This window comes from Muscardinus avellanarius, assembly GCF_963383645.1.
Source record: "Muscardinus avellanarius genome assembly, chromosome: 15".
NCBI classification, from domain to species: Eukaryota; Metazoa; Chordata; class Mammalia; order Rodentia; family Gliridae; genus Muscardinus; species Muscardinus avellanarius.
In genome coordinates this window covers 5065096-5088750 of record NC_137801.1, presented here as the reverse complement: position 1 = coordinate 5088750, position 23655 = coordinate 5065096, and positions in this window count along the sequence as shown.

Sequence of the window (23655 nt, the reverse complement as noted above, 5' to 3'; positions counted from 1 at the left end):
CAGATACTCAACTCTAGAGCAGAAGAGTCTGTCTGGATCTGTGTATATCGTAATTTTTTTCACTTATTTTTCTTTGCTTGGCGGTATCTTGGCTCACTTTATAGTCAGCACAAATCCTGAAATTCTGAGATTCTTCAAAGAGTACTCAGAAGTCTTTTCCTGGCGTTTTTTGGAGCCATCTAATTTATTTTGACATGTAAGATAGAAAGTGAGATATTTAGTCCAAGAATACATTTTTCAGCACCTACATACAATAGAGAGAATTTTTTTTTAAAAAAAGGGAAATACTGTCCCATGTTGAATCTATGGTCCATTTTTATCTTTAACTTCCTATAATGGTTGATTTTACTTTAATGGATTTTAATCAGAATTTCAATGAAATGAATGGAAACTATCCCCTATGCTAAATAAAAGTCCTTAATCATTGAATGATATGAAAATGTATTCATTTGAAACTTCAGTTTTGTCCACATTAGATTCATTTTAGATTTGCAGATGACTGCAAGAACCCAGGGGAAACAGAACTCATCCCTTTTGTCGCACCCTCACGCCAAGCATCGCAAAGCCTCTTGGAGCTGCATGAGCAGTTTGATGTGACTGGCACAGATGGTGACCCTGGGGGCCACCCCTGGCCACAGGCTATGTTCCTAGATGTCATTTTTCAACAAATATTTATTGTGTTCCAGGCTGTGTACTCATCACTGAGGGCAAAATGGTGAGAAGTGATTCATGGGCTTTTGGAGAAGATATCTTAGTAAGGAAAAGACCCAAATTCAAAATAATGTGGCAAGAGCATTAGTAACAACCAACTGGAAAAATACAACATGCACTTTACCTCGTATTTGTTAATGTGTGGCTGTTTATTTTTGAGTGCTGACCATAATATTTAAAAGTATTTTAAGGAATGACATGGCTTATGTGAAAATGGACTATTTATTTCTTTTTCTTGTCTTTTTTTTTGTAGTAAAGATTGAGCTCAGGGACATTCTACCTTTCAGCTCACCACCAGCTCTTTTAATCTTTTATTTTGAACCAGGTCTCATTAAATTACTGAAGGTCTTGGTAAATTGCTAAGGCTATCCTGGGATCCAAGATCTTCCTGTCTCAGCCTCCCAAGTTTTGTGACTCCAGGGGTGTTCCATCATGCCTAGAATTGATACTTGATAGGAGGGTGAGCCAAACCTTATTTCCAACTGAGAAGCAGGCAAAAATCTAGGGCATGCACAGGTCATGGGGTTGGTAGCAGGAACCTCAGGGATCCAGAGGCTGGTGCTTTCAATTTTCCATGAGTATTAGAGGGCATGATAGATGCTTGAGTGGCCAGAAAGATGGAAATCTAGTCCTAAGGAAGCAGGTAGTATTGCCAGTATGTGGTGTCAGTTCTGGTTTGAGATCATGAATTTCACGAATCCACTCAAGTCCTTTGGGTTCCTCTGGTATAGATTAAAAATCACACTAAACAATGGAGGTGCAGAAAGCCAGCGCAGCCATTAGTGATCTTTCCCAGATGTTGGCAGGAGGCCAGGCTCTGCAGCCACACCCACCGCTAACTCTGGGCTATTTTTTGCTGGCATCCCTTTTACCCTGGGACAGCTGGGTTTGGCTGCTTGGTACTCTGCTTTAGAGTAAATGTCCATCCCTTCTCTAAAAGTCCCCCAAACTGCAAAATCATAACCAGTATCTACTGTCTCACTTCTTCAAGAAAACTTAAAAAATCCTCCATACCTCATCCTTCCCTCCCCCTGTAGTTTCTGTCAATTCCTCCTAAAGCACGTAAGATATGACACCACTATCCGTCTTCTGCCCCGACCTCCCTTGTCTTCTCATTCCATACCGCCTTTCTCTTTGAGGCTGCACTATGCTTCTTTCTTTTAAAATACTTTTAGTGATGCATCCATCCATGCACGTCACTTGGGGTATGTCTCCAAATCCATAATCTCTCCCTGCACAGTTACAGAGATTGGTGGTGATATCTTCACATAAGACATGACTTTATTTGAACTATTTCCTTCCTCAACCCTCCTTATCTCCCTCTTCATCTCTCTCTGCCAATCTCCTTTCACTATTCTACTAGTTTTTATTTTTATGAAGTCCCTTTTGTTTTCTATTTTTCCCCTAGCTTCTGCACAGGACAGAAAATATATGACTCTTGACTTTCTGAGACTCTTCTTTTTTGCCTGGAGAATGTAGCCCTTGATCTTTTCTTTACTCAGTGCTAACACCAAATTATATTTATCTGGTTAAATAACATATGCATAAAATATCTTCCTTAACACTTCTTACTAGTCCCTTCTATGTTCAAAAATATTTACTGCTTCTTCCTAGGAGAAAATTACTGTCTTTGTCCCTAGGTGTCTCAGGATTAAGTCTTGTGAAATCTGAGTTGAAGGGATACTTGTTGCTTCCAGGTGGAGACTTTAAGAACTGGCACCTTTCTCACAGACTCTTCACTCTACCTCCAAGATCTTTGGAGCAGGTGCAAAAATGGGATATTTATGAGTCCTTGGTCAACTTTGGTGAACAGAATGCCACTGTTTATCTACAGTGTTCTTTTGGTGATATGAAAAAAAACTTATTTATTTATTTATTTATTTATTTATTTATTTATTTATTTATTTTTGGTGGTACTGGGAGTGGAACCCAGAGGCTTTCTACCTCCAGGCTATACTCCCAGACCTATTTTCTATTTTTATTTGGAAACAGGGTCTCACTAAGTTGCTGAGAGCCTCACCAAGTAGCTGAGGCTGGCTTCGAACCTGCGCGATCCTCCTGTCTCAGCCTCCCAAGTGCGGGGATAACAAGCGTGCGCCACCACGCCCGGCTTGAAAAAAAAAAAAAAAACTTTTACAAAAGAAAGTTTCTCTATTTATTGATTTTTTTTGGGGGGATTGTTGGGTCCTGTAGTATAACAATAAACATATAATTGATAAAATTTGGTACCAAAGAAGGAATATTTCATTTTAATATATTTTGTTGGTGCATTGTAGTTTTACATCATAGTGAGGTTCAGAGTGATAGAGATGTGCACACACCTAAGACTTTTATGTTTCCCTCCAAATATCACCCCTCGCTCCCTTCCTCTGTACATACTATTGAGGTTGGTATTGATAATTTTGTACATGTGCTATTTCAGTCAGCATTCTTGCAACCATAATCTAAAGACCTCAGCATGTAAGTTAAAGGAAATAAGATATATTTCCTTAGGAGTTCGAGCTCAGTCCATGTGCTGGGGACCACAAATCTCAGCGCATGGGCTTGGGAGATGGAGAGAGGAAAATACATTGTCTGTGCTCCTCATAGGAGACAGGAATAGAGATGTTGGTAGCTTGGGTTGGTAGGTAATGGTTACATTTGGTGAAAGTCTATGGAAATAGACGAGATTGGGAAGGAATTGTCCAGTTTGGAATCACAAAGTGATGGTTTAGTTCATCCAGTAATGTGGAAATGGGCTGGGAAATGTAATTCATCCTCAGTCTCTAACTTTTGAGACTCATAAGTTGATTAAAACTCAGTCTTGTGATAAATATCAGGAAACTGTTGAGCTACAACTAAATCACTGGATTTCCTTTATTAGACAAAGGGATTCAGGTAAAGGAGAACTGGCTTGGTTGTCCCATGGAATCTAAGTACTAGCAATTAAGTCTGGAGAAATAAAAGTTCATGTTTAAAACATAATTTTGGAATTGATTATCAGAGCCAAGTAGATATGGGAGAGTTAAATTTTCAAAGACTCACCAGTCTAGACTTCAACTGGGGATTGGCCCCCCCAACTTTATACATAGAGGGAGCATGCTAAGAAATATATTCAGGACTTCCGGGAAGATGGCGACCGAGAAAAGCGGGGCTTAAGAGCCCCGATAACAACCAATCTCCATTACCACAAAATCAGCGCCTTTCATAGCCAGAAAACACTATCACCAGAGAAACAAAAAAAATCACCAGGCTCCAGAGAGAAAGCTGACTGAGAACAGAGCTCAGAGCCACAGAGGAGATAACCGGCCTCAAGCCCAAGGATGCGGCAGCAGCGCCATACTGCCGGCGGCAGCGGCGATTTCACCGGACGGCTACAGCAAGCCGAGGTGAGCCGCTGCGGAACAGCCAGGCGGGATTTCTTGGCGAAGGAACATCTAAAGCTCCCAGTGGCTGAGCTCAGCACACGCTGCAGGGATTCAGAGTGGAAATCAAAACCAAGAAAAAATACGCCAGCTTCACGGCTGAGGGCATGGCAGCGGCGCCATATTGCCACTGGTGGCAGCTGAGGAGAATTCACCGAGTCCAGTACAGCTACATCTGCGTACTCAAGAACGGTGAGTCAAATTGCGGGCCACAGAGGAGAAATCCCAGTACTGTACTCCCTGGGACTTGACCCAGTGGGGGAGTGGCGGTGGCAGAGATATCACACCATAGGAGAACGTGCAACCTGGCACCCCCCACAGTCTAAAGCAGCCTCTATCGACTCTCTGGGTCGGAGACTCTGTGATACAACCCAGTAAATGAGTACTGGGGTCAGAGATACTACTGACTCGAGATCCAGAACACCTTAAGTGAAGTCATAGTGACACAAGGGAAGAACCCAGAGAAGGCACAAACATCTGAAATCATGGGAAAGAGGAATAATACTAGAGCAATGAATGCCCACAACCCCGCAACATCAGAACCCGATAAAACAGAAAATCAGAGATGTCTAGAAGATCAAATCAGGAAAATAACTGTAGAAATAATAGAGGTGCTTCGAAAAGAACTCAGAGAGAGCCAAAAAGAGATAAAGGATGCAATTAATGAAGTAAAGGCCTCAATTCAAAGTACAAACAACTGATTAGACCACATGGAGAACAGAATCTCGCTCTTAGAAGATGATCATTCCAAAAATGAACGCATAGTTTCTAATCTAGGAAAAAATATCCGACAGCAGGAATCTGATATTGAAGAAATATGGGCCCATTTTAAGAGAGCTAACCTAAGAATAATTGGAATAGAGGAGGGAAAAGAAAGTGATACCAAAGGGATAAACAATCTCTTCAAGGAAGTAATAGCAGAAAAGTTTCCAAACATAGAGCAAGAGGTTGATACACAGGTCCAGGAAACTTATAGAACTCCCTCTAGACAGGATCGGAGAAGAGGATCCCCACGCCACATCATTGTCAAAATGACCAATGTGGAAGCCAAGCAGAGAATCTTAAAGGCAACAAAAACAAAGGGCCAAGTGACATTCAGAGGCAAACCAATTAGAATCACTCCAGACTTCCCAAACCAAGTCATGAGAGCCAGAAGGGCTTGGAGTAACATATTCCAAACTCTGAAAGAAAACAACTTCCAGCCAAAAATTTTCTACCCAGCAAAACTTTCTATCAAATTAGATGGAGAAATAAGAAGCTTCCATGACAAACAGAAACTAAAGGAATTTATGTCTTCAAAACCAGCACTAGAGAAAATACTCAAAGAGATTAACTACAAAGAAGAAATAGGTATCACACACCAGAACCAGAGAAATAAGATTTTCCATCCAACAGACAACTAAGATTGGTTATCTGTGGAGATTCATTATTTATGTTAATCTTTTACCTATCTCTAAATTGTATTGTTTGCCTTTATTGTTAATTTTTAGGATTTCTAGTTGGAATATTAATATACCTTCAGATATAGCATTTGGAAATATTTTATCCCATTCTATTAGTAACTTTTAACTCTGTTTACACTGTCTTTGGATATACAATATATTTTTTTGGGTATTTTTTAGGGAGTTTGTATACTCTTCTGTTGCCTGTGCCATTGAAATCATATCCAAGAAATCACTGCCAATTTCAATGTTGTGAGGTTTTATGACCTAGATTTTCTCCTAAAAGTTTATAGTCTTAAGATTTATATTTAGGTCTTTTATCTATTTTGAGTTAATATTTGTATATGGGATTAGGTAAGGGTCCAATTTTATTCTTTTCCATGTAATTATTATTTGTCAACAATATTTAGTTAAAAGATTATTTTTTCCACCACCAAATGTTCATGGAAACATTGTCAAAAATAACTTGACAATATAGGGAAGAGTTTAGCTCTAGGCTTGTATTTAACTCCAATGGTTTATATATCTGCCTTTAGAACAGTACTACACTGTTTCAATTATTGTAGCTTTATATGGTTTGAAATCAGAAAATATATATCTTCTAGCTTTGTTCTTTTTCAAGATCGTTGTGGGTATCTAGAGTCCATATTCCATATTAGGATAGATTTTTTTTCTGAAAAATAAATATATAAATATATGATAGTTTCACCAAAAAAAAAAATAGAAAAAAAAATATTCTCTGGTAAGAAAGAAAGTAAAAAGAAATATTGAAATGTTATCTTTAAGTCATCAAAAGCTTGGTATCAGACAAATGAAACTGTTATGTGAGATTATCATTTTTAGGTTTGGATAAATTGCTATAATACTAGATGTCAACCACTAAGCCAAGCATGGGAAGGAGGGATGGGGAGAAAATGGAGTGGGGATCGGGTGGGGGCTGACTGGGCGATGTGTGCATGTATGTCTACAATAGTATGTATCCCACTATGATGTATGAATACAGTGCACCAATAAAAAATTAGAAAAATAAAAAAAAATAAAAAAAATCAAATAAATAAAGCAATACAAGTAAAACAAAAACAAAAACAACAACAACAAAAGAAATATATTCAGCTCTAAGGGCAGACATTCCATGTTGATCTCTTGACACATGTGACCAAGTAGGATAGCTAAAAGAAGCATCGATTCTTCAAAGGAAAATTGTATTCAATAGATGCAGAAGCAGGACAGAGTCTTGATACATTAATGCCAGTCAGCAGGATTTCAGAGTGTTTAGTGGAACTGTGTTGTGATTTTAGAGAAGAAGCGATTCTTTGTTTTGTTTCTGCTTACTGTTCGCTCGGTTGGTGTGTTTTTGGTCAGTAGATTGCTTCCCAGAGCAAAAAGTGCCGTGGTCACAGCTGCAGGAGAAGTGATCTCTACATCGTGACTTTGGGCCTGAGTCCATGGCTGTGACTTTATGGTGATCCTCTCCTCTGGGGAACGGGAGATGCATCTGTGAGCAGAAGGCTAAAAGAAAGAGCGTGCTTTATGTCTATGATGAAAGGCAGACTGTGGAGGGCTGGATCATCTTTTTCAGCTCTTTGCGGTGTGTTTTGAGTGGCTGTGAAAATGAGCCTTGGAGTAAAGAGAAATGACCTTCAGGACAACGGTAGATACTTGCCCTGTTTCAGATACGTGGCTTGCAAACATGTCCCCCCAACCCATCGGCTGCCTCTCCCTTCTGCCTGTTTCCTATGCTGTGCAGACATGCTTTAGTTTGATGTAATCCTGCCCATCTATTTTTGCTTTCTGTTTTCTGTTTTTTTGATGTCATATCCAGGAAATCGTTGCCAAGACCAATTTCATGGAGCTTCTCCCCCATGTTTTCTTCTAGGACTCTTACAGTTCCAGGCCCTCAGTTTGTCTTTCATACATTTTGAGTTTATTTTTGTGTTTGATGTAAGATATAGGTCCAATTTCATTCTTTTGCATATGAATATACAGTTTTCTCAATGTTGTTTCTCGAAGAACGTCTTTTTCCTATTGTGCATTCTTGGCACCAAGGGTAACATTCAAAACATATAAGAAACACTGACAACTCAATAGAAAAAGATGTAAATAAAAACCCACTCATTTTAAAAACAAGGAAAGAAAGTGAATAGACTTTTCTCCAAAGAAGACCTGCAGATGACCAATAGATATACAAAAGGTGCTTGTATTAGTTTGGGTTCTCCATAAAGGCGTAAGGAAAGTAGATGAGAGAGACATACACATAGTCAGATGACAGAGGTTTTATGGGGGGAATTGGCTCATGCGGGTGTGGGTTATAAGAGGCCTCACAAGAGGCTGATTTCAAGCTTGGGAATCAAAATAGCTAGTACTGTAGTTCAGTCCGAGTGCTGTCACCGCAGAACCAGGGGAACTGATGGAGTACTTCTCATTCTGAGGCTGAGTACCTGAGAAACTGTGGACCACTGGTACAAGTCCTGGAGGCCAAAGTGCAGAGAACCTGGAGTTCATTCTAGGTTTTTTGTTGTTGTTTTATTTTATCTGCAGAGCGGGGGATTGAATTCAGGGCCCTGTACTCTACCACCTAGCTACATTACAGCCCAAGATATGGAGTACTTTTGTCTGAGGTTAAGAGAAGAAGGATGTTACAACTGCTGGAGACACAGTGAATTTGCTGTTTCTTTGTCTCTTTGTTCTATCTGTTTCCTCATCTGACTTGATAATGCCTATTTTCAGGGAGGGGTGAAGGTGGATCTTTCTTACTTAATCTACTGATTCAACTGTCAGTGTCATCCAGACACACCCTCATAGACATACTAGGAGATACTTATTTACCAGTTGTCTTGGTATCCCTTAATCCAGTTAAGTGGATACTTAAAATCAACCAGATTTGTATTCAGTATAACTGATCATGACATGGATGCAAATTAAAACCACAATGGGCTATCATCTTACACATATCGGGATAGTTATAATCATATCAACCAAAGATCATAACTGTTAGCAAAGATGTGAAGAGAAGGGAACTCTTGTACACTGCTGGTGGAAAAAGAAAATGGTTCAGGTATTGTGAAACGAAGTATGCACTTTTCTGAGAGTATACAAAAATTGATATTAGGATCTTGAGATGTCAGAACCCATGTTCATCGCAGCATAGTTTATAATACAAACACAATTAAATGTCATTCTGCTATGAAAAATAAGGAAATCCCGTCTCTCATGTCAACATAGATGGACCGGGCAGACATTACGCTAAGTGAAGTAAACATCCACTGAATGGCATATCCTGCAGGGTTTCATATGTCTGGAGTTTCTAAAATAGTCAAACTCAAAGAAGCAGAGAACAGAAGAGTGGTTACTAAGGAGTTAAAGGAGCAGAGAAGAGGGAAATGAAGGATTGGTCAATGGAGATTGGTCATTTGGTTAAGGAAGACCCAGCCTTTCCATTTGGCATAAAGTTACAGCTAGACAAGCTGTTTAACTCTGGAATTCTTCTGCATAACAGATGCCTATAGTCAACAACACCTGTGAAGCATTCAGAATTATTTGGTTCATAAGGTACACTTAATGTTCCATATTCTTAGTACACACAAGACAAAGAACATGACAGTCTTCTGCGCATGAAGGATATAGGTGTTCCCTTGATTGTAGTATTAAATTCACTAGGCACACAGTAGGTGTTCAAGCTCATTGAACTGTGTACATTAAATGAATGCATGAATGCAGTCTTGTTTGTAAAGTATGTCTCAATAAAGCTATTTATTAAGAAATAATAGAAAAGAGAATAAAAGGAAGGAAAAAAAACTAGTGTGCAGTTAGGCCCTTTTTTTTTTCAGCTCTTAGAAGAATGAAAATGTGCAAGCATGATTTGAGACAGGAGCTCCCTGGCTCCCATTGTAAGTGACCAAGAGCAAGGCTGATCAGCCAGACTGGGGTAATGAAGACCCAGTCTTGCCATCTGCCAGGCAGGTCGAGTCGTTTCAGGTGCAGAACTGATCTTGTTTTAGCTGATCCACCGGACTCCAGCTTTCACAGCTTCCTGCTCTCCGATAGGCATGCCATTAACCCTGGAACCTTTTACATACTGTGAGAGGAACATATTGCTTCACAGACATGGATGTGTCTCATGGAAAATGCCATGAGTTGACTTAGTGGGGCAGCCAGGAAGGCCAAGATAGGAGAAATAACAGAAGTGAACAAAGGTCTTGAGCAAGCTGCAAGAGCAAGATGGCAGAAAGGAAAAGAAATGCCCCACCCACAGGGAAGTTAATATCCAGCTCTACATCTTTCTGTTCCTTGGGAATGGAGTGTGCCCACCTTGCAGAGGAGCTCTAAGGGAGTGGCGCTTTTCTTCCGTACCGGGTCAATGAAAATGTAACCAAACTATTCCTTTTCTGCTCAATAAGATTCAAGTTTTCCTATTATTGGGTCCTTTTCTGTGAAATTAAAAGCCAAATGACTATAGAAGGGTGGGTAAAGAAGCATAAAGACTTTTTTTAAGTCAAGGAAATATAGAAGACAAAAATATCTCCTACCACATGGGAGGAGGAGTCTCCTAAAGAAAATAATTGTTGAAGATCTTGGGAGTTGAGTTTTATTTCTTTTTGTGGTTCCCCTATCTGCTTTTTTGTGACTGGTCAGAAATTGGTCTTAGGGATCCAATGTCTTTTGTACAATTTCAGTCTTTACTGGAATCTCCATTCCAAAGGTCGGGAGCCCTTCTAATCTCCGGAGGCCACTTTTCTGCTCCCTTGTCCTTTTTCCTTTGATCACTCTTGGGTCTGAAGTTTTGCATTAACTTGTGCTATCATCCTTTTATCTATTAACTTTCCCTATTTCTGTTCTTTGTACAGATGGAATTTTTTAACCCTTCCTGTCCTCAAGTCCTCTGTCCTGCTGTATCCGAACAGTGCTACATGACTGTGTTTGCTTTCTGAGACTGTGAAATAACAATCCCCTCATGAAAAAATAAAGAATAAGGACATCTTCGAAAACCTCAGATTCCCAGGACCAACAGAGATCTTGAGGAAAGCAAAGGAGTTGCCAGGATATGTGAGATGGGCGTTAGGCAGAACTTCTCTGGACCTGAAGGGCAGGCTGACCTTACCTGGTATCTAGCTTACAGTTACCTGATAGGCTCATGTCTCCCACTATCCTGCAAGCTCCTTGAATACAGGAATTGAGTCTGCTTGTCCAGCATCTTGATTCTTTATCACCTACTAGAGTTCCAGGCATAAAACTAAGTGACAAATAAATGAATGAATGATAAAAAGAATGAGTGGATTTTTGTGTATACATGTGTCTTATCCACCCGAATGAGAGTCCCAGAGAGGCACAATCCCTATCTCATATCTCTCCTCATCCTTACCGGATAGGGAAGATGCCAGTGTTTCAGGAGTTTAGGCATTAAGCTGCATTTTTCTTTCTTGGTTATGTGATTCAGTCTTTTTTTTATTATCACTGCTTCAATTAACTCCATTTTAATTTTCACTGCTTCAATTAACTCCATTTGTCTTATTTATTTTCTTGTGTCCTCAGAACTGGATGTCTTTGTCCATAAATGTTAATAAATATTTCTGAGGTTGCAAAACAAGGGGAGAAAAGGTGGAAAATTGTGAGTTTTGAATTCCATTCTTGCTCACCTCAATACAATAGAATTGTAGGTAAGTTCCTTAATCGCTCTGAGCCTTTGGCCCTCATTGAAAATGAGAACAGAATGAACACACTAAAGTTTCATTATGACAGTTGCATTGGACAGTATGCGCAAAGCCTTCTACAAAGTAATGCATATATATGTCCAATAAATTGAGGGCCCTCATAGGCGTCTGATGCTGCAGACATGAAAAAATTGCACCCCTAATTCCACACAACCTGGCATGGCAATCACTGGTGATGTATGCTCCTGTTTGAGATTGCTTTATTTTCACTTTTGCTCTGAGAAGAGTTTTTCTATTTTTTTTTAACTACTGCCATTTTACTTATTACCTGGTAGAAGTAATGTAAGACCACCCAGTTCTGGTTTCTATAAATAGGCAAAAGTTAAAATAAACTGTACAAAAATCAGAGAGTATTTTAAAGCCTGGACCCTTAGCAGACCAAAACAAACTAACAAAAATATCCTCTCCATTAGAACTTGTATTTTTTGTCTAAGTTCCAATGCTAGGGAGGTCACATGGACAGAGAATGGGAATGCAGTGATGTTATTATTCCATAATGTCTCCTAGAGTTCACAGTCCGTTTTACAACATACCCTGGGGCATTTAGGTCAGTTTAGTGAGACACTGGGTGCAATAGCATGAGTGGTGGTTACCGTTCTAGCGTGGGGTTGAGCTGAGACATTCAGCCCAGTTCATACTTGCACCTCCTTCCAGAGTTTGCCTTCATTTGATGAAGCCCCTGGCTGGCACAAATGAGGCACTTGTGAAAATTTGTTAAATTGACATAACAATTTCTCCTGAGTAAAATGTGTTCAATCATTACCAAAGTTGGAGGTGCTGCATACAAAAAAATAATGGTGTCTGTGACATAATAGGTAATGGTGCCTGGTTTAACCTACTTACCACAAGGTTTGTTCTTCTAGGTTGTAAGACAACTGAACATCCTGAAAAGCAGCATAATTCCAAAGCCATCTGGTTTGTCTGTTGGTTTGTTTTCCTGTTTACCTCCGTAATAGAGACAAGGAGATCATCAGATCAAGAGAAGCATGAGACAGCCAGGCCCTGGGATGCGCCACAGCCTGCATTGGTGATGGGGACTGAGCAGGAAATGGGAACATTTTCTGGACCGCAGTGACTCAAGGTTCCAAGAATGAAGAAGGAGGAGCCGTCAGCTGCATTCACGTCACGGTGGCTGTTCAGAATGCCAGTGGTAGAGTAGTCAGATAAAAGGCTCTTGTCTTCCATCTGGGGGCAAAGTTGAAGTCTGTGCACAGCGATAGGAAAATCAATCACTGTGCAGCTTCAAGGAATCCAGAACTACATTCTTTCTGGGCTCTCCCAGGCTATCCTTAAGCAAATTGCGATTCTCTTTGAATGTGCTTAACTGACCACAGGAAGGTGATTGTTTTTAACGGCCCCAATGGCTTTTATCTGTCACAAAGTGACATTGGATCCTTCGCATTAATTCCAGCTCTACTCTTCCAGAATTTTACCTGGAAGGAAGTTGCCAGCAGCCTTATATGCAGCGGCCATGTCCACCCATTCTGTGAAGGTGAGGTTGCTGGGTTGCTTTTCTGTGCTTTGACTAAGTTGCCTCCACACTAAAGAGACCTCAGTTATGAAGCAGCAATGTGAAGACACCATCTCATTCCAACCTCTCTTGATCAGAGGGGACATGGGCTGACTCATAGCAGAGTAGGGGCATGCCTCTCCTGGGAAACCACAACCAACTCTCCTTAAGCACCATACTTCCTTCATTAGTACTTTCTGCAGTAACGGTGTTCCTGCTTCTTAAACTTCAGCACTTTCATATTCTATCCACCAAGGCGGGAGCAGTTCATAACCATCTATATAATTTCTTAGTGATTGCATAGCTCCAAATTCAAACTCAGCCAAATGCCACTCTCAAAAAGTAGATGGTAACTGACATGATAAGCCTCACTGGCTTAACTTCTTAAAACCATGCTGTTATTTTTTTCTTCTTTTCCTGTTTTTTTTTTTTTTTTTTTTTTTGGTGAGGGGGGTACTGTGGATTGAACCCAAGAATGCTCTATCTGAGAGATACATAATCAACCCTATTTTATTTTTAAACAGGGCCTTGCTAAGTTTATGAGGCTGACCTTGAACCTGTGACTCCCCTGTGTCAGCTTCCCAAGTACTGGGGTTATAGGCATCTACCACCAGGACAGTCCCTGCTGTTATTCTTACTACATCAATATTTTTACTTATTTTGAACAAGAAATTCTATTCTGTATTTGCTGATATTTAAGCAGTGCTTATTCAAGTTTGAGAAAAGAGATGAAAAAACACAGGGAAAAAAAGGCACATATAGTAAGCCAATTCAAAGACAACCCCAAGAAGCATGGATTGGCCGTTTTACAGTCACATCAGGCTCAGGTCCTCTGTGTCATGGTGGAGTCAACCTAAGTGGCCCATCTGAGTCAGTCTTCATTCACTGCAGTGTTCCTCCCTCTTACTGGCTTTTTGTAGGACTAAGTGTGGATTACATCACATACAATTTAAAGGTCGCTTCTAGATTATAAATTTCTTGTGATAAAAACATCAGAAAGGATACTTCTTCTTTTAGAATTCTCAGGAGAAGCTTCTAGATTCCCCCCATATCAAGAATGAGGGCCAATCCATAGAGTATAAGTGAGACTTCATTTGAAAGATCTTTCAGAAAAAGTAAATAAATTTTATCTTCTAATCCCTACTTTCTGCCAAGTACTTTGACAAGGAATTTTTAGCCGTATGAAAACAGTGTCTCATTCACTGTTGTTTCTCCAAGACCCATGTCTGTTTCAAACACAACATGGTATCTAACAAATACAATAACTGTTTATATCTTTAGAACAAATTCATAAGATAAGCGTTTCTAGATTCAATAAAGGATCTGAGAAACAAAGCTTGGGAGAGTTCAGTAAGCTGCTCAAGGTTACAGAGCAGTCATTGAAGGACTGTTTCATCCCAAAGCCCACTATTTTTGCATAATTCCATTCTGCTTTTTTTCTTTAAAAAAGGCATTTCATATAGTGGTGAATGCCCTCACATTTTCTAATTTCAATTTTGACAAAGAAAAAATTGTCATATACAAAGGGCTTATTCTAGTCACCATGGATTCTTCCCTCTCTCATCTGATGCCAGCCTTTCTAGAAGCTGCATTTCCTGGCGGAATTATCACGTGTATTTAATTGCTTTCCTTTGGAATATTCTAGATTATACACTTCTGTAAAACATAAACCACACATGGTTTCTAATTCTTTCATCTGGATCGACTACCCCATGCTTAGCTCAGCTCTCTCTTAATATTGATCCTAAGGATAACAGGAATCTCTAGGCAAAATTTAATAGATGAAGGATCTAATCACGTTTGCTTTTAGAATATTTGATTGTCAGAACAATGGAAAATGTGTTGGAGAGAGGCAAGGCTGAAGTCAGGGGAACCAGCCTAAGGAATAATTCGCAGACTCCAAGGAAGTCTGATGGGCAAGACTTTGACTTTGTCCCAAGAGAAGTTTTCTACTTCTCCTAGTTCCTGGGGGATAATCTCTGAGACTTTGGAATGTCATCTCTGATAGGATGACTTTGGTTTGTTTGGGGCCTTGGACCACACCTGGAGGACCTAATGATGTGATTTGGGATGGGCATAGGGATATCCATGGGCAACTACCCTCCAAACAAATGCTCTATGAGTTAAAAATAACTCATTTTTTTCTGTGACAACTGTCATGCCGACAACCATGACGGAAATTTTCAAACGGCGTAACTTTCCCAACTCTTTGGCTTAGAGGGGCTGAAGGCTATGAGGGGCATAGGGATAGAAGCCTGAGAGTGGCTAGAAGGAAAATGGTAAGAGGAATAAAGAAGGGTAAGTAGGGACCTACTGTGTGTTGAGAATCAAGCTGTGTCTGGCACCATATCAAGTGGTTTACAGCCTCAATTTCAGTTAATTTTACTTGCTGCCTTGGAAAACATGATATAGTTATTTTCCTTTTGTAGATGAAGAAGCTGGGGCCCAGTGATTTAAGCAGCAACCACAAAAAGTTCTTATTTCATCAAGTGCTCAGGCATGTCCAGGCTGTAGTCCCTCCAAGCCTGCACGCAAATTTATCAAGACAGAGTAAGGGGTGGCCCTCCCTGAGTTTCCAGGTCCAGCCCCTTCATGGGCATCCCGCCCTCCAGTCCACTCCTCTGCCCCAGCCCGGAGCGTGTCTTACCTTTTCTCTAGTATTTCTTATTTCTTGTATTACATGCATGATTCTAATCTATGTAAACCTCTCAATACACATTTATGAAACAAATTGACTATGGTGGATCCAGACCCATACATCTCCATAACCACTCATCCTGCTTCCTCTCACACCACACTCAGTCACCTCTGCTACCTACTCTCTGATGTAAACAGTACTAGAAAGAGACCCTTTGAGGAATTGTGAGGGGATATCCTGGAGGGCTCAGGGATTTGAGATCATGTATATTTTAAAGTGTCATAAAAATACCGTTTAAGCCAGGGTGGTGACACATGCCTGTAATTCTCGTACTTGGAAGGCTAAGACGGGAGGATCACAGGCTTGAGGACAGCCTTAGCAACTCAGCAAGATTCTCAGAAACTTGGAGAGACTCTGTTGCAAAAGTAAAAAAGTAAAATAAAATAGGACTGGGAGTGTGACTCAGAGGTAGAACACTCCTGAGTTCAATCCCTAGTACCAATACAAACAAACAACAACAACAAAATAACCCAACCCAACCAAAAAAACAACTGTTACTTTTAAATAGTGGACACTTACATACATATAATAGTGGCCAATGTTTTATACATTATTATTTTAGTCCACAAGAATTCCTCTCAGAAGCAGATTTGTCCTCTTGTTTCAGAGAGATAAAGAAATCAAAGAATATGACCAAGGACCACACAGTTATGAAGTGGTAAATACAGGCTTCAGATCTGACTCCTTTGGACTCCAAACCTTATCTCTTAACACTATGAAGCCAACACACACACATAAGCAGTCACGGTCTACCTACCATCTTAGCTTTGAAACCATCGTATGGTAGGAAGTCCATGTGGTAGATGTATATTCTATTTTATTTTCTCTTCTAGGTCAAATAAAAAAAATGTTCTTGAAATCACTTTGTAAGCCATAAGGTACTCTATAGAGAACATGTATAAAAGTGTACATGTATTTATATGCCTAAATATGACCTATCCCTTGGGATTCATAGACCGTATTAGTTCCTATTAAATATTTGACATGTGTTGAAAGGAGTCAGGATGTCTACATTGATAGAGATACCTATGCATATGTATTACCATACCCTATTGATATTTTATACAAACAAACACAAACGGTTTTACACACACACACACACACACACACACACACACACACACACACACACGCTGCTGTTCCTTTTTGAACTGTTTGATCAAGAAGCCGAGAATGAAGTTAGTCCTCCCTTCCTGTGTTTCAGGGCAGGCCCTGCACAAATATGAATGTGGGAAGAAATTTATTTTCTAGCCAAGGAAGAAGATGGCAAAGTGAATAGCAAAACACAAAAGCAACTCTGTTTTATCTTGATTCCAAAATTAAAATGTCAGTGGAAAAGGAAGAAAATGAGATGATAGGTGATTTAAGGACTATTGGTAGAGAGAGAGAAAGAAAAAAGAAAATAAAGGTAAAAGTAAAGCAAATAACTTTTCAGTACTCACCTCTTAGAATACCCGACTCTACTCAGTGCAGGGTTCTGTGCCATCTCATGAAATATCACACCTTGTCAGAAATGAAGTAAGGAACAAGGAGATGCTAGGAGTCGGCCTCTGTGGGCGATATTGTCAAAGCACCTGCATCTTTGCTCAAAGCAGGTCTAAGGCTTTAACTCCATAGTTTGAGCCTGCGCTTCCCCTACTTACTGGAAATTGTGAATGGGATGTAACAAAGAGTCTTTTGGTTTTTGTCTCTCCTTTTCCATGAAATGCATGATTAAAAATCCTACTCACTTCCTGCTTGTCAGGTCATTTTCAGCTGGGTATCATGAGAGATTCGGAAACCATCCTTCTTAAATGGGGACAGCGGAGTAGAAGTGGGACAAGATACTTCAGGGTGTGGATGGGAGAACACAGCTTTCTCAGGGTTTTCCTTAAACTCTGAAAGTGTTTCTTGTCTGGAAAATTTCAGTCACAATCTCTAATCAATTAGCTAACTAGCTCCCCCTCTTGAAACTTCCGTTTCAGATAAAAACTGCATAATGCTACAAAGCAATGTATAAAATCAGACCAATCTCAGCCTCTGGTACTTTTTAAGATTGATTGTGTCCGATTAAACACATGAAAGCATTAGAATCTGTTTAAATGCAAAAGCTATAGCTGGACCTCATTATAATGAGACATAGAGTTCATGTCATCTTTTTTATTTTAAAATGTTTTATACATCTTAAAAAAGAAAAAAAATATAGATTTTAATGTAGAGAATTCTCTAGATGCTACTACTGGATTAAAGAATTGACAGGAAAAAATGACTGAGGTTATGTCACCAAAATGTTTCTTTTTCTATTATGAGAAATGTGGACTCGTTAACAAAACACCAAGCCTCCTGCACTCTTTATTCCCATCATATTTGTTTTATCTTTGTTTTGATTCTGACATTTTCTCCTTTTGTTTTACATTAAAAACAAGACACGCTTTGCCTGTCTCCACTATGCATAAAGCTATTCTGTAGTAAATTATGTAACATTCAGACCAAGCCACAGACTGGCGTGTGCTGCATGGATTTCAGATGAGATAGGGCATGTTCAGGGTGTTATGGCTGTAGACACGACACATACGTTCCAGAAGACAAGAGGAATAGCAAAGAGAGGAACCAGAAAGTGCCCCTCACTGAGATCCTGCAGTGAGCCCTTACATATTTCTAAGCTAGAACCGTGGATGCCCAACTGAATCATGCAGAGAATTTAAATCATTCTTGATGCTTGGTTCTCAGTCTTCAGAGATTCTGATTTCATTGCTCTGGGTTTGACCTGATGTTGGGGGCTGTAAAAGTTTTGCAAGTGATTCACATACACAGCCACCGCTGAGAACACAGTTTTCAGTTCAGTGCTGGGCCTAAGCATCGTGATAAAGGCCAATGTGGCTCCTGTCACCTGTTCAGATTCTATTTTGGCTCCAATGTATCTTCTTTGGTGTCCAGGGCTTTATCTTCACAGGTGAATCTCATGATACTGCTGCTGGTACTAATAAGCCAGTGCCAGCTTCTGGTCTTCCATCAGCATCATGACCTTTGCTGGTGTACTATTAAGCACAGTCTCCATAACTTTGGGCTTTATTTTCTCATGAATATGGAGACCAGAAGTCCAAGGTGGAGGAGTGGGCAGTGTTGGTTTCTCCTGAGGCTTTCCTATTTGGCTTGTATGTGAACGTCTTCTCCAGCTGTCTTCAGACTCTTCCCTCAGTGCCCCTGGACCCTCATATCCTTTTCCTATAAGGAGTTACTGTACTTGGATGCACCTTAGAAAACTGACTGCACTTTAATTACCTCCCAAAGGGCCCCATGTTCAGTCACACTATGAGGTTCTGGCAGTTAGAGTGGCAGCTTCTATATTTGGGTAACCCAACCAGCCTTAAAGGGATTTGTACTAGCAACATGTGTGTAGCTGTAGCAGCTCTTCTAGACCCATGCAAAGATGTCATAGAGATCAGAATGCCCAGAGTACCCTGGACCATCTTCCTTCACTAGTGTTGCTAGTCAGATTGTCAGTGTAGCAGCCACTGAAGGCCCTTCTCTAGCGGTCTTCCTTCAGTAGATAAGGCATAACTATCCTGGGGAATGCCATACAGAGCTAATTTTACCCCAAAGGAGTCTTCAAGATTATGAATATTTTTTCCAGGGCCTTGGGAAGTAGAAAGTCCCACCACCACGATCATGGGCAGGTTGAGTAGGGCCCTTGGTTTCTTGTCGCTGATGTGCTCTCAGGCAGCTCAGTGCCATAACCCTCCAATCTCCAAATGCCCAGCTGACTACAGGGAGATGCCATGAGATGGTAGAAAGAAACATGTGGTTCCTCTCATGATTGGGAGGTCGGTTCTCACTCCCTTACAGTCACTGACTTTGAGATTTTTAATGCTTTATCTTCCCTTAAGTTTCATTCTCAAAAGCTCCCTGTTGTTTTATGGCATGGAATTCTTTTAGCTCTTTCCTTCCCCTATACCTCAAAGTTTAATGTCTGCCACTTAGCAAGACTGTATTTCAAAATAAAAAAATAAAATGGGTTTGGGGATATGGCTTAGACAGAGAATGCTACTAGGTGTCATCCCCCTGATGAAGAAAAGGAAGAAGAAAAATAAGAAAGAAAGAAAGGAGAGAGAAGAGAGAGGGAAGTCATACATTCATCAGTTTTAAGGGAGAAAAGAAATTAGTCAAAAAGAGTGGCAGTGTGGGTAGGGCCCTTCTTGGAGCCTAGCACTGCCCCAAACCCTAAAGCATGTGATATTTGTGGGAGAGAAATAAGCAAGAGTACTTCACCTACATCCATGGAGAGCTTCACCAGTGTGCCCACCCCTAGAGGGCCAGCAGTCTGTTTCTGAGTGATTTTGCCACAGAGAACTTTTGAGAGGGTGAGAAGATGGTGTGTTGGGCTCAGAGGATCCCAGGGTTGAATATAATCAAAGGGCATCATTGGAATTAAAAAGGGTAGGTGGACACATTCAGAAAGCTGGGGAAGAAAAAGTGTGATGGAGACTAAAGGTTTGGGGTACAGGGGAAGAAATGTGGGGGTGAATTTGGGGAAGCACTAAATGTGCTGAATGGAAGACATACTCGAGCATGAAGTTGTGGAAAAAGGTACTTGCACATCAAGCTAAGAACTTTCTTTGACTCTAGTAGAGCGAATTATTAAAGGGTAAATTCAGGAGCTAGAGTATAAGGGAGAATCCTCACATTTTACTGGTTGAGTGAACGAAGCACAGTGAACCCTCACTCTTCTTATCTTATAAAATGGTGCTAAGTTTCTATTTCCTTTAGTGTTATCTATTAAGGTAAGAATGAGGTAAATTGCATAAAACATCAGGGAAAGTACCTAAATCAGTTACTATTTCACAAGTATTTACTGATTTTACTGCTTTGGTGTCATTTCTATTGTTACATGCTCTTTAGTTCTGAAGGAAATAAGGTACCATGGAAGGTTTAAGGGATGCCATGATGAAAATTGACAGTGCATTGTAATGTATCTTTCTACTTGGTATTTTACGGAGAATATAAATAAGAAAAATGGGGAAGTGTGCTGGATCTCCTTCATATTTATTCTATATTACTACCATGGTAGAACTTACTTTTTAATGAAATCAAGTTGGCATGTCACTAGAATTCATTTGAATTCATAATATGTATATATAATGTTGTAGTAGATTAATTCGGAGTAAATGTTACTAATTTAGATTTAAAATGCAAAAACAATTGGGTTTCTTAGTATGAAGCATGTCCAATGATATGGTTTACTGTAGATTTTCAGTGCCCCAAAGCACTAATATATGTTTTGAAAAAAATATATAGAAGTAAAACAATTGTTTTACTCTAGTAAAATGCAAAATAATAGAGAATTCCATTAATAATTCAAGGTGCTGAGTTTCTGACATTTATTTTAACACCAGAAAGGACGTGAATTAGCCAAGGACTGAGCAGCACAGCCATGATGACGGGGGCTTGTTCCATGATGATGGGGGCTTGCTCCATGATGACGGGAGCTTGTTTCATGATGACAGGGACTTGTTCCATGATGACGGGGGCTTGTTCTTTGAGCCTCTGGCTTCGTTTCCAAGATCAATATTGGGTTTTTTTGAGATAATTCTTAAAACCAAAAATATTGACCTATCTGGAATTCAAGACAGTTAAGAGAGTTAGGTTGATGAAGAGGTCAGTTTTTGAAAGAATGTTTACCAAAATCTTTCCTATTTTGTCTTACCCTTTGGGAAGACACTGTGCAAAGCTGACTTTTTGGAAGGAAATCATGCTAAATTATATCTTCTTTTAAATATTAGTTCAAAGGCATAGAAACATTTTTAAATACTATGGGAAAAGGTAGTGTAAAGCATTTGAATATATTCATAAAGGGAGAGGCGATCGCGGTCTTTGCATTTAACAAAACTCACATTTATTTTGGCATCTTTTCTCACATTTTCATATAAAAACAATTTTAGCTTGCAGTATTTATGGCAGGCTTACTATATTTTTTAGGTTTTTAATGTTGAAATAATTGTGACACCATTTGATATATCTATGAAGTTGGTAGGAAGCTCTCCTATGGCCTCTCCCAGTGTGCCCTGTGGAACCTCTTATAGACTACAGAACCAATAGCACCATCCGTACTGAGGCCTAGAGGCTAGACACCAGCCCTGAGGATGTGCACATGCTGTATGTATCACACATGCTGTGTGTGTCTCTAATGTTCCATCTGCCTATACAGTGCCCAGGACTGCCAAGCTTCTCTGTATTAAAGCTGTATAGGTACTCAGGCTTCCTAGCTTTTCTGGTCTAATGCTTCCTCTTCTGTCCTCTCCCCCCTTTCTCAAGATTGGCATCCGGATCTAGCTGCGGTTGTGGTCACCTATTTCAGCTGTCAGTGCTTCTGGAGCTCCATTCACCTGCCACAGGAGGGGAACATTTAAGACTTTGAAGAAGCTCATGGGTGTGGAAGGTGACATGCATCTCAAAGCACTGGTGCGTGGCTTCTCCCAAGTACATCTGGTTTCTCTGCAAACATAATTACATGCCCCAGATACCTCTTCTCCCCACAAAAAAGACAAAAAGCCCCTTATTTTATCTATAAAAGCAATATCCTATTAAATGCTAGTTCAATATATTTCTTTTTAATGTTTGGAGAGTAGGGAAGGAAAGTTAAGGTCAACTAGTCACTCATTGCTTATTAGCACTTGTCTTCCTCTGACTGCTTAGCAGAAGAAAGTGGGCTACAGGATGATTGTGGGAATTTTTTAACTTTTGATAGGTGCACTGTAGTCATACATCTTAATGGAGTACAAGATGGTGGCGGCATCTTGCACACATGCACACACCACCCAATTAGCTCTTACCCAGTTCCCTCCCCATTCCCTCCTCCTCCCGCCCTCTCATGTTTGGCTTAGTGATGGACTTTGATATTTTGATGGAAGAATATCTTGGATGATGATGTGAAGAGCCTGAAACTTCTTGAGAAATGGAGCTTACCTAAATAGCAACTAGTGGACCATAGAGACACAAAGGCAGGGGTTAGTAGGGATGGAAAGAAGGATAGTCCGTGTTCAGCAGGGTTTGGGGAAACTTGTTCTCACTTGCATTCCCCTTTTTCTACTGAGACCCTGCTCTTATGCCAGTAAAGCTCAAATCTCATCACAGGGTAGAATGGGTTTGGGAGACCTGCCTGAGATTCTAGGCATCGTATAGAACATTGACTTGACAAATACATGTGTCCTTGATGTTCAATAACCAAAGTGTCTATTTTTTTAGTATTAGACTTTCCATCTTTGTTTGAGTGTTGTTCTTTAAAAACCAAATGCTTTATTTTAAAAGATATTTCATATGGGCTACATTTGATATATTCCTGCCCAATATTCCCTACTGCTAACATGCTAAAAGTAATATGGTACATTTGTTACAGATACTGAAGCAATATTGACCCATTATTACCAAGCTCAGTAGTTAATTTGGGTTTCCTTAGCGCTTACTCAAAGTTCTCTTTCTCTCCAGGGTCTCATCTAAAGCAGACATTTCATTTAATGCTTCAGACTTTTTTTGTTTTGTTTTTTTATTATCTTGATAGTTTTGAGAAGTGGTAGAAAGTTTGATTTCCACAGCCAGTGTGGAAAAAGGGATTCCTTACTGCATTTGCAAATGTGGAAGGCCATAGTAGTTTTGGGACAGCCTGAGATATAAGGTCCATACAGAGCCCTCTGGTCCTTCTAGTTCCATCCACTTGACTAGAAAGAAGGCAAGTGCTCTTCACAGTGACCGAGAAATGGAAACAACCCAAATGTTCATCAACTGATGACAGGATAGAGAACATGTGATACCTGTACATCACTGATGCTGTTTAGCCATGAAAAATAACTTAATTCTGTTATATGTGACAACCTGGGTAGAACTGAAGATTATATCAAGTGGAACAAGCCAGGCACGGAACACAAGCACCTCACAAGTTCACTCAGAGGTGGAACCTTAGCCTGGCATGATGGTGAACACTTGTGAACCCAGCAGGCTGAGACAAGAAGATCACAGGTTTGAGGACAGCCTCATCAAGTAGTGAGACTTTCATCAACCTAGTTAGACACTTTCAAAATTAAAATAAAATAGTCTGAGGGTATAGCTCAGAGGTAGAATGTACCTGGTTCAATCCTCAGTACCCCCCAAAAATGTGGAACCCACAGGAAGTTGAGAGTGGGAGGTAATTTCCAGAGGGAGGGGAGGATGG